This window comes from Panthera leo, chromosome A1 (genome assembly GCF_018350215.1).
Source record: "Panthera leo isolate Ple1 chromosome A1, P.leo_Ple1_pat1.1, whole genome shotgun sequence".
NCBI classification, from domain to species: domain Eukaryota; kingdom Metazoa; phylum Chordata; class Mammalia; order Carnivora; family Felidae; genus Panthera; species Panthera leo.
Window position 1 is genome coordinate 142,189,912 of NC_056679.1, and position 12,587 is coordinate 142,202,498.

Below are 12,587 nucleotides of genomic sequence, written 5' to 3' on the forward strand. Positions count from 1 at the left end.
GCATATGAGAAGCACCTGGGGAGGTTTATTACACTTTTTATTAGGGCCCTACACTCTTACAGTTAGGGCACTTGTGTTTTTTGTTGTAGCTGTTGTGGTGATTTTATTCTGAACCAGTTTTGAGAACTATTGAGGTAGGTTTTGTTGAGAATTCTTCCCCAGAATTTCTCTGGCAGATAATTTGTTTCCTGTATTTTGAGTCTTTAGTTTAATTCTGACACTCAAGAGGTCTCTTGTTTTAGACACTGTTGACTTTTGAAATGTTAGTCATCCTGTTGAAGATCTTGCAATTCTTCAGTTGTATGCTTGGATTTACATATAAATATAATGATTCTTACTTGATCATCTCTTCCTGATGTGTGTTTCCATAGTCTGCAGAATAATTGCAGAAGATATTGCAGGTTTTACTTAGAAATATGTTTAAGATTGGGGTGCCTGGGTGGGTCAGTCGGTTAAGTGTCTGACTTGGGCTCAGGTCATGATCTCGCAGTCTGTAAGTTTGAGCCCCGTGTTGTGCTGTGTACTGACAGCTCAGAGCCTGGAGCCTGCTTCAGATTCTATGTCTCTGTCTCTCTTTGTCTGTGCTCCTCCCCTGCTCGTGCTCTGTCTCTCTCAAAAATGAATAAACATTAAAAAAAAAAAATTAAGAAAAAGAAATACATTCAAGATGTATTATATTAACATTTTAGTTCTAGGAAGAGCTTTGTACAAAGTAAAAGCATTAAAATAAGAATGAACTTTCATGTTCCACTTTATTTCAAAGCTCTCATTTAACATTGCTTATGTGCAGCAACTGCAGTCCAGCCTGGGATTACTAAAGTGTTCACTGGGCGAGTAAATTTCAGATTGAAGCATTTGAGACAGCCAGTAAGTTGACCAGTTTGGACATGTAAAAATGGCAATTTAAAATGATTCAACCCTATAGTAAATTAGTGCTGTGAATGTATGTGCATTTGGTTGTAGTTGAAAGAGAAGAAGAGAGGTGGTATATTTTATTCCACCATATGTAGTCTTTTTAATATGATTTCTGGGGGGTGGAAATGGGAACAAGACTTGTTAAAATATGCTGGTAAAGAATGAAAAGAAGTTTTCATACAATTTTTTGGAAGATTTTACTAGCAAGAAATATATTAAGCTTTTTAAAAGTAGCAGCTTTAGGGGTGCCTGGGTGGCTCAGTCGGTTGAGCATCCGACTTCGGCTCAGGTCATGATCTCATGGTCCGTGGGTTCGAGCCCCGCGTCGGGCTCTGCTGACAGCTCACATCCTGGAGCCCGCTTCTGATTCTGTGTCTCCCTCTGTCTCTGCCCCTCCCCTGTTCATGCTCTGTCTCTCTCTGTCTCAAAAATAAATATTTTAAAAAAATTAAAAAAAAAATAAAAGTAGCAGCTTTAGATTATTCCTATCAGTGGTATTCGTACTCTTTACCAAGTTGCCTACTTTGTGCCATGTGTGTTACCTATATTACTGAATTCCTATAACATTCAAAATGGCTATTTTAAATTTCCATTTTACTGATAAGGAATGTGAGACCCAGGTCATCCAGATAGTAAGTGGCAGAACTGGCTTAACTAACTCAACTGTTTTCCATACAGCTTTTGCCCTTTCCATTTTGCTAGTTCTGTCTTTACAGATAGATGGAAGGATAGAAGGTACAGTACTGGTCTCTGAAAAATTTCTCACCTAATTGGAATTTAAAACAGCTACATGAAGATATATCCAGAAAAAATAAAACATAAACGTGTAAATTATAATTTGAAATGTAGAGTTTTCACAGTGAAGGAAAGGTTTTCTTAAAGAGAATAGTCTCAGGGAGAGCTAGGCAACACTGCCTATTTAAAATATAAGCCTATTTAAAATGGAACACTTCTCAGCGGCACCTGGGTGACTCAGTGGGTTGAGCATCCAACTCTTGATTTTGGCTCAAGTCATGAGCCCAGGGTTGTGGGATCAGCCCTGTATTGGGCTCACTGCTGGGGCTGGAGCCTGCTTGAGATTCTCTCTCACTCTGTCTCTCTAGCTTACTCCCTCCCTCTCCCCTACTTACTCTTTGTCTATCTCTAAAAAAAAAAAAAAAAAAAAGAAAAAGGAAATACTTCTCATGGTAACTAACTAGAATTTAAATACAAATTTGAAAAATAAAAAAATAAAGGTAAGTCCCACTTAAAAAAAAAAACTCTTAGATTTGATGAGCAGTGATAAAGTGTCAGAAACAGGGAAAATTATTAGGTAAATTATTTTAACGTGCATTTCCACTGAATTTTTACATGGTTGGAAACATTGTTGAAATAATGAAAAAATTAAAAATTCCTTGTTTTTCTGTAAGTACAGTATCAGAAACTTTTTTTTTTTAAATGGTTGTGACTATTTTCCAAAACAGATTAGATGTATTTGGATAATTGATTTAAGTGATATGTTAGAACTCCGTCCAGATACTCTTTTGTTAATTGGTAGTATTTATATTTATTTTGTTAAAAATTTGTGAGAATGAAGCTTCTAAATTGTTGCCTAAGGGTGTGGTGAATTAAATGAGGTCAAGAGAGAAGATCCATTAGCAGAATGAATGTGTGACCTATAAGATTTAGAAAGTCTTGATTTTTTGTTTGGGGGAAAATTTTTTTTTAAACATTTATTCATTTTTGAGAGAGAGAGAGAGAGACAGAGTGTGAGCAGGAGAGGGGCAGAGAGATAGGGAGACACGCGATGTGAGGCAGGCTCCAGGCTCTGAGTGGTCAGTACAGAGCCTGACATGGGGGCTGGGAGGGGCTGGAACTCAGGGATCCCAAGATCTTGACCTGAGCCTAAGTCCAATGCTTAATCACCTGAGCCACCCAGGTGCCCCTGTTTTTTGTTTTTTAATTATGTTTCTTTTTATATTTAGTTTTGTGTTTGAATGGAAACTAAGGTATTTAATGAAGGCAACAATTAAATATTTTAACAATAATTTACATATTCACTTTATATTATAAATTCAGAGAAAGCAGTTGTCCCAAGACACATTACAATACTGACAGGGCCAGTATGCTGGCAGTAGGATAGAAGGCTATTGAGCACTTGAAATTTGGCTAGTCTGAATTGAAATGTGCTATAAAAATGAGATAGAAAATAATTTTTTGTTTGAACTCAAAATGTATTTTCCTACTGAAAATGATGTTGAACTTGGTGGGGTAGGTTCCCTGGCCTACCTTCTAAAAACTTAATGCATAAAATACTAGAAAAATTGGCTCATCATTGAGAACTGGTATGCCTTTATGGGGAATGCTTTCCTTTTAAATAAGGTAATGGTTCAAAATGCCTACTGCAGCTTGATTCTCACTGGTTTCAACAGCTGGTAATGACATTGATGGCTTTAAATAGAATTTCTTCTGGTAGGTATTGAAGTACAGGAATTAGGGACACCTGTGTGTGTGTGGGGGGGCAAGTGTGGTGCTACTGATAGAAATCCTTGGTCACATATCTCAGGGCCTAGTTTACTGTCTTCTTTTTTTTTCCTTCGGGGATAGATTGCTTCGTTTCCTTTCTGTTTTGCTAGTTGTTGCCATATATGACTTCTGTTACATAAAACAGCAGGATCTGTACCTTCTGGCAGAAGGAAGAACCAAGAGAAGAAAATTCTAAGTACGGGCATGCCTACATTTTTTCTTAAAGTTTATCTTAAAAAAATTTTTTTTTTAATGTTTATTTTTTAGAGAGAGAGGGAGAGAGCAAGTGAGTGGGGAGGGGCAGAAAGAGAGGGAGACACAGAATTTGAAGCAGGTTCCAGGCTGTGAGCTGTCAGCACAGAGCCCGACATGGGCTGGAACTCACGAACTGCAAGATCATGACCTGAGCTGAAGTCAGATGCTTAACTAACTGAGCCACCCAGGCGCCCCTCTTTTTTTTTTTTTTTTTTTTTTTTTGGTTTTGAAGTAAGTTCTATGCCAATGTGGGCTTGAACTCATCATGGCCCAGACATGAAGAGTCGCATGCTCTACTGACTGAGGCAGCCAGGCATCCCTGGCATGCCTACATTTTTGAGCATAAGGAAGATGGATAATTGGTTTATGTAATAACTCCCTCTGTGGTAATTCTGGACAGTGGGTACACTGAGACTCTTAACACTTGGATTCTAAACTAGGCCTTACCACTAATTGGTGACTTTAGGCAACCACTTAACTTCTTTGGACAGCTTTTTTTTTTTTTTTTTTTTTTTTTAACGTGTAACAGTGGAAGTAGATGGGAAGATGTTGAGATAAATAGCTTCTAATACTAGTTTCTCTTTTGAAAATGGATGAAACTTTTAGCTCAGGAACTAACTGAATATAATTGTACACCGTAGTTTACCTATCTTTAATACTGCAGAAGCATTTTCTATACTGTAATAATTGTATTTTCTCTTGCTGTATGTTTCTTTTCACATCTTTTCCTTTCTCCTTTGCTTCTCATTGTCTTGTCTTTCTTGCAGCTCATTACCTGTCTCTTGCGGAACCAATCTTCTTTGTTTCTATTCTCATTTAATGATAACTATTGCTTTGTATCCTCAGTGTCATTGGCTAGAAATATTTGCATTCTCTTTAGCTCAAATAACGTCTTTTCCTATTGCTATTTGCCAAATCCAGTCACTTACATCTCCAGGAGATAGTACCTGTCTCTTCTTTTCATTCCTACTAAACTGTCCTAATTCAAGTACTCATGTGAAATAATACAGTGGCCTATCTACTTACCTGTCTCCAGTTTCTCTCCTCTCAGCTTAAATCCCACATTTAGTCCTTATAATCGTTCCCTTGTCTTCCCTTCTCTACCTTACTTTGACATAATCTCTTGGCTAAAACCCAAGTGTTGGTTAAATCCAATTCTCGCTGCTACTTTCTGCCCCTACCCTAGCAGCTAAATATGACTGGAGAAAGCATCCCATAGGGTCTCATTTTCCGTTACTGACCAGCTCTAAATGGCACTGAATATTCTAGTCATATAACTGTCCACTCTTATCTTCCTGTCTTGTCATCCCTTTTTTTTTTTTAAAGTTTATTTATTTTTGATAAAGGAAGACAGAGAGAGAGAGAGAGAGAGAGAGAGAGAGAGAGAGAATCCCAAGCAGACTTTGTGCTGACAGAATCGTCTTGGTTGGGGCTTGAACTCCTCAATTGTGAGATCATGACCTGAGCTGAAATCAAGACCCGGACACTTAACCGACTGAGCCACCCAGGCACCCCTCTTTCCTCCTCCTTAAAATCTATTCCCCATGCCCACTCTTAGGTGATGACCTTGCTTATTTCACTGAGAAAATCGAAGCAGTCAGTGGAGAACATCCATAGACCCCCACCACCGCATCTACCTACCTACGAGCATTTATACCCATATACGCTGCCTGCCTGTTACTTACAGATGAGGTAGCTATTTGTGCTTCTGTTTGATTCCATTCCTTCTACTTGTGTGCTGGATTCCATGCACTCTCACTTTAGAACTTTGCTAAAATGTCCTCTCTTACATTGTTAGTTTTTTCCTTCTGGATCATTCATATCTTCATAAAAACGTGTTTTCTCCCATCTGGGAAAAAGACATATATTTATTTACTTGAACAGCTTTATTGAGATATAATTAATATGCCCATTTAAAATACATAATTAACTTTTCTGGTGTAGTCATAGTTGAAAACCATGATCAGATTCTAATTTCAGAATATTTTTGTTCTACCGCCAAAAGTCGGATGCTTTAGCATTCACTTCACATAGCACTTTCCTCTCTAGCCCCAGGCAACTTCTAATTTACTGTCACTATATATTTGCCTTTTCTGGACATTTCATATAAACAGAATCATGCAGCATGTGGTCTTCTGTGACTTGTTTCTTTTACTTAGCATAATATTTTCAAGGTTCAACTACGTTGGTGTCATGTATCATCAGTACTTTATTCCCCTTTCCTTTTTTGATTTTTATACCACATTTTATTTAGCCATTCATGAGTTGATGGGCAGTTAGGTTGTTCCCAATGTTTGCCTGCTGCGAACTTTTTTTGTGTACTACTTTTTGTGTGGTTGTATGTTTTCCTTCCTTTTGTGTATATATCTAGGAGTGGAATTGTAGGGTCATATGGTAACAATGTGTTTAACATATTGAGGAGCTGCCAACTTGTTTGCCAAAGTGGCTGTACCATTTACATTCTCATCTGTAATGTGTGAGGGTTCCAGTTTCTCCACATCCTTGCCAACACTGGTTATTGTGACTTTTTGCTTGTAGCCATCCTAGTGGATATGAAGTAATCTCTCCTTGTGATTTTAATTTGTGTTTCCCTGATGGCTAATGATGTGCACATATTTTTTTCATGTGTTGATTGACTATTTGTGTATTTTCTTTGGAGAAATGTCTAGATTTTTTTCCTGTATTTATTTATTTATTTATTTATTTATTTTTTATTTTTTTTATTTTTTAATATATGAAATTTACTGTCAAATTGGTTTCCATACAACACCCAGTGCTCATCCCAAAAGGTGCCCTCCTCAATACCCATCACCCACCCTGTCCTCCCTCCCACCCTGCCCTCCCTCCCACCCCCCATCAACCCTCAGTTTGTTCTCAGTTTTTAACAGTCTCTAATGCTTTGGCTCTCTCCCACTCTAACCTCTTTTTTTTTTTTTTTTTCCTTCCCCTCCCCCATGGGTTTCTGTTATGTTTCTCAGGATCCACATAAGAGTGAAACCATATGGTATCTGTCTTTCTCTGTATGGCTTATTTCACTTAGCATCACACTCTCCAGTTCCATCCATGTTGCTACAAAAGGCCATATTTCATTTTTTCTCATTGCCACGTAGTATTCCATTGTGTATATAAACCACAGTTTCTTTATCCATTCATCAGTTGATGGACATTTAGGCTCTTTCCATAATTTGGCTATTGTTGAGAGTGCCGCTATAAACATTGGGGTACAGGTGCCCCTATGCATCAGTACTCCTGTATCCCTTGGATAAATTCCTAGCAGTGCTATTGCTGGGTCATAGGGTAGGTCTATTTTTAATTTTCTGAGGAACCTCCACACTGCTTTCCAGAGCGGCTGCACCAATTTGCATTCCCACCAACAGTGCAAGAGGGTTCCTGTTTCTCCACATCCTCTCCAGCATCTATAGTCTCCTGATTTCTTCATTTTGGCCACTCTGACTGGCGTGAGGTGGTATCTGAGTGTGGTTTTGATTTGTATTTCCCTGATAAGGAGCGACGTTGAACATCTTTTCATGTGCCTGTTGGCCATCCGGATGTCTTCTTTAGAGAAGTGTCTATTCATGTTTTCTGCCCATTTCTTCACTGGGTTATTTGTTTTTCGGGTGTGGAGTTTGGTGAGCTCTTTATAGATTTTGGATACTAGCCCTTTGTCCGATGTGTCATTTGCAAATATCTTTTCCCATTCCGTTGGTTGCCTTTTAGTTTTGTTGGTTGTTTCCTTTGCTGTGCAGAAGCTTTTTATCTTCATAAGGTCCCAGTAATTCACTTTTGCTTTTAATTCCCTTGCCTTTGGGGATGTGCCGAGTAAGAGATTGCTACGGCTGAGGTCAGAGAGGTCTTTTCCTGCTTTCTCCTCTAAGGTTTTGATGGTTTCCTGTCTCACATTCAGGTCCTTTATCCATTTTGAGTTTATTTTTGTGAATGGTGTGAGAAAGTGGTCTAGTTTCAACCTTCTGCATGTTGCTGTCCAGTTCTCCCAGCACCATTTGTTAAAGAGACCGTCTTTTTTCCATTGGATGTTCTTTCCTGCTTTGTCAAAGATGAGTTGGCCATACGTTTGTGGGTCTAGTTCTGGGGTTTCTATTCTATTCCATTGGTCTATGTGTCTGTTTTTATGCCAATACCATGCTGTCTTGATGATGACAGCTTTGTAGTAGAGGCTAAAGTCTGGGATTGTGATGCCTCCTGCTTTGGTCTTCTTCTTCAAAATTACTTTGGCTATTCGGGGCCTTTTGTGGTTCCATATGAATTTTAGGATTGCTTGTTCTAGTTTCGAGAAGAATGCTGGTGCAATTTTGATTGGGATTGCATTGAATGTGTAGATAGCTTTGGGTAGTATTGACATTTTGACAATATTTATTCTTCCAATCCATGAGCAGGGAATGTCTTTCCATTTCTTTATATCTTCTTCAATTACCTGCATAAGCTTCCTATAGTTTTCAGCATACAGATCTTTTACATCTTTGGTTAGATTTATTCCTAGGTATTTTATGCTTCTTGGTGCAATTGTGAATGGGATCAGTTTCTTCATTTGTCTTTCTGTTGCTTCATTGTTAGTGTATAAGAATGCAACTGATTTCTGCACATTGATTTTGTATCCTGCAACTTTGCTGAATTCATGTATCAGTTCTAGCAGACTTTTGGTGGAGTCTATCGGATTTTCCATGTATAATATCATGTCATCTGCAAAAAGCGAAAGCTTGACTTCATCTTTGCCAATTTTGATGCCTTTGATTTCCTTTTGTTGTCTGATTGCTGATGCTAGAACTTCCAGCACTATATTAAACAGCAGCGGTGACAGTGGGCATCCCTGTCGTGTTCCTGATCTCAGGGAAAAAGCTCTCAGTTTTTCCCCGTTGAGGATGATGTTAGCTGTGGGCTTTTCATAAATGGCCTTTATGATCTTTAAGTATGTTCCTTCTATCCCGACTTTCTCAAGGGTTTTTATTAAGAAAGGGTGCTGGATTTTGTCAAAGGCCTTTTCTGCATCGATTGACAGGATCATATGGTTCTTCTCTTTTTTTTTGTTAATGTGATGTATCACGTTGATCGATTTGCGAATGTTGAACCAGCCCTGCATCCCAGGAATGAATCCCACTTGATCATGGTGAATAATTCTTTTTATATGCTGTTGAATTCGATTTGCTAGTATCTTATTAAGAATTTTTGCATCCATATTCATCAGGGATATTGGCCTGTAGTTCTCTTTTTTTACTGGGTCTCTGTCTGGTTTAGGAATCAAAGTAATACTGGCTTCATAGAATGAGTCTGGAAGTTTTCCTTCCCTTTCTATTTCTTGGAATAGCTTGAGAAGGATAGGTATTATCTCTGCTTTAAATGTCTGGTAGAACTCCCCTGGGAAGCCATCTGGTCCTGGACTCTTATTTGTTGGGAGATTTTTGATAACCGATTCAATTTCTTCGCTGGTTATGGGTCTGTTCAAGCTTTCTATTTCCTCCTGATTGAGTTTTGGAAGAGTGTGGGTGTTTAGAAATTTGTCCATTTCTTCCAGGTTGTCCAATTTGCTGGCATATAATTTTTCATAGTATTCCCTGATAATTGTTTGTATCTCTGAGGGATTGGTTGTAATCATTCCATTTTCATTCATGATTTTATCTATTTGGGTCATCTCCCTTTTCTTTTTGAGGAGCCTGGCTAGAGGTTTGTCAATTTTGTTTATTTTTTCAAAAAACCAACTCTTGGTTTCGTTGATCTGCTCTACAGTTTTTTTAGATTCTATATTGTTTATTTCTGCTCTGATCTTTATGATTTCTCTTCTTCTGCTGGGTTTAGGCTGCCTTTGCTGTTCTGCTTCTATTTCCTTTAGGTGTGCTATTAGATTTTGTATTTGGGATTTTTCTTGTTTCTTGAGATAGGCCTGGATTGCAATGTATTTTCCTCTCAGGACTGCCTTCGCTGCATCCCAAAGCGTTTGGATTGTTGTATTTTCATTTTCGTTTGTTTCCATATATGTTTTAATTTCTTCTCTAATTGCCTGGTTGACCCACTCATTCGTTAGTAGGGTGTTCTTTAACCTCCATGCTTTTGGAGGTTTTCCAGACTTTTTCCTGTGGTTGATTTCAAGCTTCATAGCATTGTGGTCTGAAAGTATGCATGGTATAATTTCAATTCTTGTAAACTTATGAAGGGCTGTTTTGTGACCCAGTATATGATCTATCTTGGAGAATGTTCCATGTGCACTCGAGAAGAAAGTATATTCTGTTGCTTTGGGATGCAGAGTTCTAAATATATCTGTCAAGTCCATCTGATCCAATGTATCATTCAGGGCCCTTGTTTCTTTATTGACTGTGTGTCTAGATGATCTATCCATTTCTGTAAGTGGGGTGTTAAAGTCCCCTGCAATGACCACATTCTTATCAATAAGGTTGCTTATGTTTATGAGTAATTGTTTTATATATCTGGGGGCTTGGGTATTTGGCGCATAGACATTTATAATAGTTAGCTCTTCCTGGTGGATAGACCCTGTGATTATTATATAATGCCCTTCTTCATCTCTTGTTACAGCCTTTAATTTAAAGTCTAGTTTGTCTGATATAAGTATGGCTACTCCAGCTTTCTTTTGGCTTCCAGTAGCATGATAAATACTTCTCCATCCCCTCACTCTCAATCTAAAGGTGTCCTCAGATCTAAAATGAGTCTCTTGTAGACAGCAAATAGATGGGTCTTGTTTTTTTATCCATTCTGATACCCTATGTCTTTTAGTTGGCGCATTTAATCCATTTACATTCAGTGTTATTATAGAAAGATATGGGTTTAGAGTCATTGTGATGTCTGTATGTTTTATGCTTGTAGTGATGTCTCTGGTACTTTGTCTCACAGGATCCCCCTTAGGATCTCTTGTAGGGCTGGTTTCGTGGTGACAAATTCCTTCAGTTTTTGTTTGTTTGGGAAGACCTTTATCTCTCCTTCTATTCTAAATGACAGACTTGCTGGATAAAGGATTCTCGGCTGCATATTTTTTCTGTTTAGCACACTGTAGATATCGTGCCACGCCTTTCTGGCCTGCCAAGTTTCAAAGGAGAGATCAGTCACGAGTCTTATAGGTCTCCCTTTATATGTGAGGGCACGTTTATCCCTTGCTGCTTTCAGAATTTTCTCTTTATCCTTGTATTTTGCCAGTTTCACTATGATATGTCGTGCAGAAGATCTATTCAAGTTACGTCTGAAGGGAGTTCTCTGTGCCTCTTGGATTTCAATGCCTTTTTCCTTCCCCAGTTCAGGGAAGTTCTCAGCTATAATTTGTTCAAGTACCCCTTCAGCACCCTTCCCTCTCTCTTCCTCCTCTGGGATACCAATTATGCGTATATTATTTTTTTTTAGTGTATCACTTAGTTCTCTAATTTTCCCCTCATACTCCTGGATTTTTTTATCTCTCTTTCTTTCAGCTTCCTCTTTCTCCATAACTTTATCTTCTAGTTCACCTATTCTCTCCTCTGCCTCTTCAAGCCGAGCCATCGTGGATTCCATTTTGTTTTGCAATTCGTTTAAAGCGTTTTTCAACTCCTCGTGACTGTTCCTTAGTCCCTCGATCTTTGTGGCAAGAGATTCTCTGCTGTCCTGTATACTGTTTTCAAGCCCAGCGATTAATTTTATGACTATTATTCTAAATTCACTTTCTGTTATATTATTTAAATCCTTTTTGATCAGTTCATTAGCTGTTGTTATTTCCTGGAGATTCTTCTGAGGGGAATTCTTCCGTTTGGTCATTTTGGAGAGTCCCTGGCGTGGTGAGGACTTGCAGTGCACTTCCCCTGTGCTGTGGTGTATAACTGGAGTTAGTGGGCGGGGCCGCAGTCCGACCCGATGTCTGCCCCCAGCCCACTGCTGGGGCCACAGTCAGACTGGTGTGTGCCTTCTCTTCCCCTCTCCTAGGGGCGGGATTCACTGTGGGGTGGCGTGTCCCGTCTGGGCTACTTGCACACTGCCAGGCTTGTGTTGCTGGGGATCTGGCGTATTAGCTGGGGTGGGTAGGCAAGGTGCACGGGGGCTGGAGGGGCAGGCTTAGCTCGCTTCTCCTTAGGTGATCCACTTCAGGAGGAGCCCTGTGGCAGCGGGAGGGAGTCAGATCCACTGCCGGAGGTTTGGCTCCGCAGAAGCACAGAGTTGGGTGTTTGCGCGGAGCGAGCAAGTTCTCTGGCAGGAACTGGTTCCCTTTGGGATTTTGGCTGGGGGATGGGCGGGGGAGATGGCGCTGGCGCCTTTGTTCCCCGCCAAGCTGAGCTCTGCCGTCCGGGGGCTCAGCAGCTCTCCCTCCCTTTGTCCTCCAGCCTTCCCGCTTTCCGAGCAGAGCTGTTAACTTATGACCTCCCAGACGCTAAGTCGCGCTTGCTGTCGGAACACAGTCTGTCCGGCCCCTCCGCTTTTGCCAGCCAGACTCGGGGACTCTGCTTGGCCGGCGAGCCGCCCCTCCGCCCCGGCTCCCTCCCGCCAGTCCGTGGAGCGCGCACCGCCTCGCCGCCCTTCCTACCCTCTTCCGTGGGCCTCTTGTCTGCACTTGGCCCCGGAGACTCCGTTCTGCTACTCCTCTGGCGGTTTTCTGGGTTCTTTAGGCAGGTGTAGGTGGAATCTAAGTGATCGGCAGGACGCGCTGTGAGCCCCGCGTCCTCCTACGCCGCCATCTTCCCTTTTTTCCTGTATTTAAATGGGTTGTCTTTTTAATATCAAATTGTGAGAGTTTGTGAAATAGTCTAGATATAAGTCCCTTACCAAATGTGATTTACAAATATTTTCTCTCATTCTGTGGGATGTCTTTTTGCTTTATTGATAGTGTTCTTTGCATAGAAGTTTTAAATTTTTTTAAAATTAAAAAAACTTAAATGTTTTATTTATTTTTGGGAGAGTGTGAGCAGGCTGGGGGGCAGACAGAAGATCCAAAG

At 40.0% G+C, this 12,587-nt stretch overlaps 1 protein-coding gene across 2 annotated transcripts in view; it reads left to right on the forward strand.

Annotated features, from left to right (window-relative positions):
• SCAMP1 (secretory carrier membrane protein 1) overlaps positions 1-12,587 on the forward strand; it is a 136,567-nt gene that overhangs the window by 23,748 nt on the left and 100,232 nt on the right. The gene's annotated exons all lie outside the window — the stretch shown is intronic.